Consider the following 8,190-nt stretch of genomic DNA (forward strand, 5'->3'; position numbering starts at 1 on the left):
TCAACAAGCCCATCGATGTTACTTCCCAAAACACCCTGATTCATCCCGTCTCTCCGAGCCGCCATCATCTCTCCGGAGAACTGCAGTAGGTTCCTGAACCACCTTCCTGCTTCTACCCACAATCCCTTCTCCACAGCTTGTCACCAGCCCACCCCTTCTTGTCATTTAGATCTTAGCTCAAAAGCCAAATCCCCCACTCAGGGAGTTCCCTGGTGGCCTAGTGGTTTGGATTCCAGGCTTTCACTGCCATGGCCTGGGTTCAATCCCTGGTCGGGGAACTGAGACCTCGCAAGCCGTGCGGTGTGGTCGAAAAAGAAAAAGATATGAACAAGTCCCCCACTCAAAGGGCCTTCCCTGGAGTAACCCTCAGGTAAACCCACACCAGCCTGTTTTATTCTCGGCAAAGCAATGAGCCCTTGTTTATTGCCTGTCTCCTCTTCTAGAAGGGAAGTGGCATGGGACCAGGGGTCTAAGGGCCCAGGGCCCAGACCTAAGGGCCTGTGGAATGACCCGCTGCCTGAACATCTGCTGTGGCTCCTGAGAGCCTGGCGGGGACCATCCATCAGCCTAGGCCGGGAGACACACCGAGTCTGGTGACTACAGATCTGAGTGCGTTTCTTAAGCAGCCTCCCCACTCCCAACACACACACTCACTGCAGCTCCTTAGAAGCTAATTCCATAAGAATGCCACACACACTACCAACTCCCTCAGGAATCTAGTTCAGTGGGGGGCCTTGACAGACCCCACCGCATCCTAAGGGCCTAGAATTCCCCTCCCACCCCACGAGCCAGACAAGCATCCCTACTGGTCTTTGCTAAAGCCACCCTGCAGCCTTCTGACCCCCGGGGGGAGCGACCCCGGTGAGGGAGCAAGGCCAAGCCTGAGGGGCCTGGCCACTGAGCAGGCAGCCATGCAAGGCCATGAAACCCAGCTCCACTAAGTAATTTCTGTGTGACCCCGAGAAAGTGTCCTAACCACTCTTTGCCTCATCTGTGAGACAGGACCCTGACACACCACAGGAGTTTTCATCAAGTGAAATTAGATAATGAATACATTCAAGAATGTATATAATGTGATTAGCACAGGATCTGGCACTTTTAAGCAATAGATGAATGCAAATTATTATTTTCTTCTCATTAATAAATCACACTGCAAAGGGACAACCGGAACTCTGTGAGGGATCAAGGGCAGAGGGCAGGATGCTCAAAGCCTTTGTGTCCAGATGCATCAAGGAGGTCAAGATATTTGGAATTGAACCCACTCTTTTGTTCTGAAATCCCCAGTGGAAAGGGCGGGGGGGGTTACACATCAGGACACAGAATTTCCTGAAGGACCTGAAGTTAGGCTCTATCCACAGAAGAGTGAGTGATTCTGCTATGGCAATGAGCAAGATGCCCCACTGCTCAGTGGTCCCTCCAGGCCTGCTTTTCCAAGGATTGGGCCAAGGGGGAGAATACGGACTTGGCCAGAAAAAGCTCCGGGAAATCTCTTTTGTCTATCCAATTACTTCTTGCCTCAGAAGCAGGCAGACCGCGTGCTGTGGGACTCGAGGGGGCTGTGACAGATGCCCTGGGAACACACCTCCATCCTCTCCTGGAGTCTCCCCGGCCTCTGTGCACTCCCGGGCCACGCTGGGGTGGCTCGCGCAGATTTCCTCAGCTCCTTGTCCTACAGCGCCACCCTCTGGCAAGTCTGAGTATGAGGCCAAGGAGGTGCCTGGCCCTTCCCTCCCTGCCTCCTTCCCTCCCCCAGCTGGGTCCTTCCCTCCTCATTAATTATTTGTGCCTCCACAAAGCCCCAGGTCCGATTCTGGTCTGATTCCGCCTTCTCGGGTATCCTGTCACATCAGCCAAACGCCTGTCCTGGCTCACGCTGACCCTGGCTGGGGGGTCTCTCAGCACAACTGGAGTCCCTGACTATCCTTCCTGACCCAGGGTAGAGTCCCCAAAGGTTCCAGCCTGCAGGGGCCTTAGGGACCATCTGCTAACCTCCCTCCACCACCATCGTCCCCACTTCACAGATGGAAAAGAGATGTCAAAGGAGGCCTGAGTTCACTCAATAAGCGGGCCCCAGGCCAGTGCTGGTCCACTATGCATTCCAGAGCCTGTCCCCCCAAACCACTCCTCAATTAAAGATGGGCGGAAATGGGGGGGGCTTAGCTTTCCATCCCAAGTCGTCCTAATCACGTGCCGACAAATGCCATGTGAGCATGGCTGTCGCCAGAGGTACGGCCTTGAGCCCCTGTTTTTGTTCATCTCCCTGCTGGTTGGCATTTGGGAACATTCTACCTCCTGGTTGGGTTTCTTGGCCAAACCCCACCAGAGATTTAACCAAACAAAGAGGCCCATGTGTACTGTCCTCACGAACCACAAGGAGGCAGCTGGTCTGGCCCCTCAGCCGGTCAGCTTGAAATGCTCAGAAGTTCCCTTGGAGGTGGAGGAAGGCAGTGCCCGTGTTGCCGCGCACTTGGCAGGAGTGGGGAGCGACCGCGGGCCTGGGGTGTTGAGACGGAGCCTTTGGAAACAGGACTCACGAAGCTGGGAGGGGCTTGTGGACACGTCTAGTCCTTCCAGAGAAGACAGAGGGATGCAGTTACTTAGCAGCCAAACTAGGACAAGAGCAGACCTCTTGGCTGGTAGGTCCAGCTTTCTTTTCATGCTGAATGCCCACTGACTTCAGTCTATTTCCAGTCTCTTTTTTCTTTTCTTTCTTTCTTTTGTTTCTTTTGGCCACAAGCCGGGATCTTAGTTCCCCGGCCAGAGATTGAAGCCGGGCCACGGCGGTGAAAGCACCGACTCCTAATCACTAAACAACCAGGGAACTCCCAATTTCCAGATTTTTAAACTAGAGCCCAAACCTCATTGGTTCTCTCATTGCCACACACTCCCACTCTGATATAACCAGATAACTAACCATTTTCTCAGCCCGAAGAAAGGAGAGGGGGTTCTGGAGTCTGACATCATGCAGGGTTTTTATCAGGGATGGTAGCAATGAGCCAATGGCGATTGATGTCTGATCTCTGCCTGGCAGGGGGCTTCTAGAAAACAGAAGAGAAAGCACTGCTCACAGGCCACAAATCCAAATCCAGTCCTGGGAGGTCCCTGGATCCAGTTAGAGATGGCTTGGCTTTTTGGCTCACTCATCCAAGCCCCCCAACTAGCAATGGTTTCGAATCACAGATTTGGGGGTCTAGAGCAAGTACACACGCATGACAGCAAGCAGACCAGAAGCTCAGGCGCCAACGTGAGCCTGCACGACAGTCACACAGGTCTGTGTTCCCAATCAAAAACGTTCTCTTGCATTTATCCTTCTTGACCAAAACAGTCTTTCTGCTGCATTTCTTTTTACTTGGGGAAGGCTTTGATGCTTGAAATCATCATTAAAAGAAAAAAAAAAGGTGTGTTTCATGTTTGGTAATTGCAATCATTGTTGCTTTTGTTGTGGTCATCCATGTACAATGCTTGGTGTCAGTCTATTTATGTCTTGTAAAAATAAAATACAGTGTGTGTGTGTGTGTGAATAAAAAAAAAAAAAAAAAAAAAAAAAAAAGAAAAAAAAAAAAAACTAGGTTGGCTTTTTATACAGGCTCCTAGAACTGAATGAAGGCAAATATAAACTTGAATTCACAAATGGGAAATAATCTCTGAAGGGGAATTGAGGTTGACGGACACTGCTGCACTCTGTGAGAGCCATGCGTGCAGGTCCGTCCTGTCATACCCCCCGTGACATCACCAGCATCTAGCACGGGGCACACTGTGCAGGACAGACTGCGTGTTTACAGGGGAGGAAGGAAGGAAGGGAGGGAGGGAGGGAAGAATAGAGGAAAAGAAAGAATATCTTCTCTCTGGTTTCAGGAGGTCCATGGGGTTTTGAGCTAAACCAACAAAAATGACTGAGAACAGCATGACCTTGAAACCCACAAATTGTCCAAATCCTTGTCTGGCCCATCTGTTTGCATTAGCACCCAAGCTTGGCCCGCATCAGCCAAATCCCTTGTCCCTTCCATGTCACAGACCGGTTTTGCAGGAAGGCCCAGAGCAAAGCCCAGGGCGGGGGGCCTGACTTCTCCAGTGGGGGCCCTAACCTGCCAGAGGAAAAGCTCTGGCTATTGTTCTCCGTAGTCGTGATTTGAAATGCATACTTGGTATTCTCCAGGACCCCAGCCAAGTGCAGAGTCCTCCCAACGACCATGTGAAGCAGGCGACATCACCCCCATCTTACAGCTGAAGAACACATGGCCCAGACAGCGTCTGCTCAAGGTCACAGAGCAGGGCTGGGACTAAGGTGAGGCAGACAAGGCCCTGGCCTAAGGTACACACCTTCTGACTTTCCCCCCAACTCAGTAACCAAGACAAACAATATTTTAATGTAATATTTTAAAATCAAAATTGAAAAATCCCTGATGGACAAAACAGCAACAGGTTCAATACGGACTTGTATGACTCACCTCACTTGCCTCACCTTAGCCCCAGCCCTGGATTCTAGAGCCAGGAGTCGACTTCAAGACTAGCAGATTCTGGAGTCCATATCCTCAGCCACCCCACTCCACCGGCGTTACACTGCCCCTGGCCCCAGCTACTCAGAATCGTGATGACAGCATTCAAGCTACAATCCTTCAGGAGCAGAGAAGAAGACCTCAGGACCATTCTCGAAAAGCTTTGAGCACATCTCCTCATGTGGCTCTGTCTGCTAAGCCAGTGAGCAAAACCGGCCAAAATAAGGCCTTTTCCACGCTCAGGGCAGTGGGGTAAGAAAGTTGCTAAGAACCATGGCTCAGCCACTGGCCCAGGCACTGATCCAAAGTCAAACCCAAGCCAAGAGCCCCAGATGAAGCAGAAGGACGTGGATTCTATAGGGCTATAGGCAGGCCACATCATAGCCGGCATGGGCCTCCCCTATCCTCGCCTCTCACGACAAACCTCTGATGTTAATGTCTTTGGACCAAAGGGAAAGCTGAGGTCCAGGCAAGAGAGATGAGCTGCCCAGCGTGGAAGCAGGTCCAGAGCCCAGGCCTTCTGAGGGCCAGTCCGGGCAGCTGCTTCCCCGCCCTGGAGAAGAGCAAAGGTTCCTCCTTCGTTGCTGTCGCTCTGTGAATGCTTGGTTTGAGCCCTTCTAGGGCTCTGGGTTCATTGAGAGACTGAAGGTTTAAAGGAAAGCAATTTCAAAGGACTGGATGGGCAGGGGCTGGCACTGGAAGCTAGAGAACCCAAGAGAAGTGGGAGGCTGGGGGGGAGGTGTTGGAGCCCAGAACAGGGGTCTGGGTGCTGGTGTCCTGGGAGCCTGGGCCTGGACGGGACCTCATCTCACTCATTCCCTTTCCCTCCCCTGAGTCCTCCAAGCCTCTTCTCTCCCCGGGTGGAGGGGGGTGGGCAAGACCACTAAGGTAGAGGGCTGGGGCTCAGCGGGGACAGAGGGGGAGAGAGGTCTGTCTCCTGCCGTGTCAATGGAGTTCTCAGAGGTTAAGTAACTTGCCGTGGTTCACACCCTGCTTTGTTGAAACTTCTACCCCTCCAGGACCCACCAGACTCCTTTCTCAAAGGGAGGGGTGGATCACCCACCCAGGATCCCTGGACGCTTAGTAAAAGGCCAATTCCTGGGCATCCTCCCAGCTAAACGAGAGCCCAGGTGAGTGCACACAGACCTCTCAGGCTGTGGACACGCTGAGGTGCAAGAACCACCCCTGTGATGGAGAAAAGAGAAAAGGAGGAGGAACAATAGTGGAGTTGGAAACCCCCAGACAGGAATAAAACAATGCTAGCGAGAGAGGGCTGGATCCAAATTCCAAATGGAATAAATGGCACAGCATGTTTTATCTCACAGTAGACTATGATAATTCAATACTAATGATAGTATACTAACAACCTGTTAAATATTCTCCGGCTCTAAGAAGCGCCGAGAAGCCGGCTAGGGCTGCAGGAGGTTGGGGTTCTTGGCTTTTTTTTTTTTTTTCCACCGTAGAAGGTTCCCTCCCCAGCCCTTACTCGTTGCCCACACCGCACCCGCTCCAGCTCTGATACCCGCGCAGTGCCCTGCGCCGCCAGAGGCCTTGTCTTCGCTGGGCCCGGGATCCAAACCCCCGCCTAAGACCCCGAGGCCAGAAAAAGCCCGTGCTTCGACAGATGCAAGTCCGCGCAGGGCAGGGGCGGCTCGGACCGCCGGCGGGCAGAGCAGGACCAGACTTGCTCGAGGCTTAGCCGATTCCGCGGATCCTGACCCCGGGGCGTCAGGATCTCTAACAGGCCCAGGATGACAGGCCCGTTGACCCAAGTTGGGACCTTTTGGGGTCTGGGGGAGCTGAGGTTCTTCCTGAGATGCGGGCGCAGGCCGGGAGCGGGGGGTGGTGGTGAGAGAGTGGAGAGGGGAGCGGAGTCTCCAGAGGCGCCCAGAGCAGAAACGAGGCCCAAGTTGAGGGCCGGCCGGGAAGGGCGAGGGCAGCCCAGGGTCCTCGTGATTTATGCTCTCCTCCCCATCAACCAAACGAAAAGGAACGGACCGGCCGGCTCGGCCCCGCCACGGGAGGCGCCCACTGACGCGGCCGCCGGGCCAGGACGGGGGCCCCTCGGCGCCCGCCCTCCCGCCTCCCCGACAGCTTGCAGCCGAGCCGGGCCCGCCGTCCCCGGGGAGCCGCCCGTCCTCGGCCCCAGCCCGGCGAGGCCGCTTCCAATCTGCCGGGAGGCTCAGGGGGAGCGGGCGGGGAGCCGGGCCGGAGGCCACCGCCGACCTCGCCCGAGGGAGAAGTCTGTGCTCCGCCCGGCTGTGCGGGGCTTCCCGGGCCGGGGCTCGGGCTTGGGGGGTTCTGGCGCCTCACTGTTCCGCTGAGATCTCAGAGCTGAGCCCGACACGGGGCCGGGGTATTTTCCGGGGGCCCCTGGGGAGGGGGCCCGGAGCGCGCGGGCCGCCCGGAAAGGCCTGGGCTCCGGGCGCTGGGCGAGCGAAGGGCGCCTTGGGCCCACGGGGCCCGGCTGCAGGTGCGCGGGCTCGGCTCCCTCCGCCCTTTGACCGCAGACCCGCGTCGCCATCCCTGGGGTAGTGTCGAGAGGATCCAGGCCCCGGACGCGCTTCAGACCTGCCTGCCGCCCTGCGCCCCGGCACCGGAGGCCGAACCCTGAAAGGCACAGAACTAGAGCGTCGTGGAGGAGCCGGGGAGGGTGCGGGGAGAGTTATTCACAGTGAAAAGACCGTGTTTCCAGCGCTGCTTTGAAAATAAATCCTCGGGCGAGCTCCGGCTCCGTGCGAAATGAGAAGCCGTTTGCAGATGTCTACACTCGCGCTCAGAAGCTCTCGCGTGTTGCTGTTCAGAGGTACAAAAACACCCGATCCCGGGACACGCGCCACAGGAGAGGCTATCGGCTGGGCTGGGGTCCGTTGCGCTGCCTCTCTCGGGCCACGGGGATTTCTCAGGGTCCCCCTAACGTCCCAGACACGACATGCCCACGTTTTCCACCCTCGCCCCACAGTGAAGCCCTCGTTCTGGCTCCTTCTAGGTGCAGACACCGAGCTTTCCCCACCCCTACCAGGCCCGCGGGGTCCAAAGAGGTCAGAGAGAGGGCTGCAAATTTTCCTGCACGGAAAACATGTAGACCCCGACGGAAACGCCCTAAAACAACATAACAAATTAAAATATCTTCTCCACACACACAGTTCTTTTTCTGCTGGATTTAGTCCCTTTCTGTTGCTGAAGGAAGAGAAAACGGCGGGGTGGCGGGGTGGGTGGAGGTAGAAAAGGGATCTTTGACAGCCTGGCGGACGAATAATTTGAATAACTGTGGGAAAGTGTAGGGGGAAACTTAAGAAACCTCACATTCCAACCCAACTGGCAGCGGCAGCCGGGCTCTGGATCCCTCCCCGCCAGCCTGTACCCCCCTTGAGCTAATCACCCTCATTAGGAGCCACATCACCGACCTAATGAAAGCAAACCGTGTGGAAATCGCCGGTAAACAGTTGGGTCCGTGCTGTAATTAATTCAGTGTCTCTTTTAATCAAACCGAAAGGAATCGGGCAGCGGCTTGCGGAGCCGTGACATCACCCCCAAAATCGGCCGGAGCCAATCAGCGTCATCACTCCGGGGACACGTGGGCGAGTCCCCTTTTAAAAAAAAAAAAAACAACGAAAAAAAAGAAACCAAAAAAAAAAAAAAAAACCCTAGCCCCAAAGTAAAAGTGACACAAGTTCATTTTTTAAAGGAAGGG

The sequence above is a fragment of the Balaenoptera musculus genome, chromosome 6 (genome assembly GCF_009873245.2).
Source record: "Balaenoptera musculus isolate JJ_BM4_2016_0621 chromosome 6, mBalMus1.pri.v3, whole genome shotgun sequence".
Taxonomy (NCBI): Eukaryota; Metazoa; Chordata; class Mammalia; order Artiodactyla; family Balaenopteridae; genus Balaenoptera; species Balaenoptera musculus.